Source organism: Cariama cristata, unplaced genomic scaffold, assembly GCF_000690535.1.
Source record: "Cariama cristata isolate BGI_N322 unplaced genomic scaffold, ASM69053v1 scaffold2888, whole genome shotgun sequence".
Taxonomy (NCBI): domain Eukaryota; kingdom Metazoa; phylum Chordata; class Aves; order Cariamiformes; family Cariamidae; genus Cariama; species Cariama cristata.
In genome coordinates, this window is record NW_009632644.1 from 20,296 (window position 1) to 20,667 (window position 372).

The window sequence follows — 372 nt, forward strand, 5'->3', positions numbered from 1 at the left end:
GCTGCTGATGGAGCTGCGGGGCCGGCGTTTCTGGCGGGGGTCCAGCCTCCCGTTAAAGATCGTTGTTAAGAAGAACCAGCTCAGGATAAGTGGCGTGAAAAAAAAAGACTCTGGTAATTAAACAACCCCGGAATAGAAGGAGAAAAGGTCAAGCCTAAAAATACAGGATACGGTTCTGCGCTAAAACATGGCATTAATAAATAATCATGTTTTCGGGAAGGTCTAATTTTAGCCACTCGGGTACAATAGCCTGGTGTGACCCCTTGGCTTGGCTTGATTTTGCTGGATTTGGAGATTTTTTTTGGTTTTTTTTTGCTGGACTTTGCCCCGCTCTCATTCCCTGCCGGGCCGGTTGGGTGTGCGAGCGAGAGG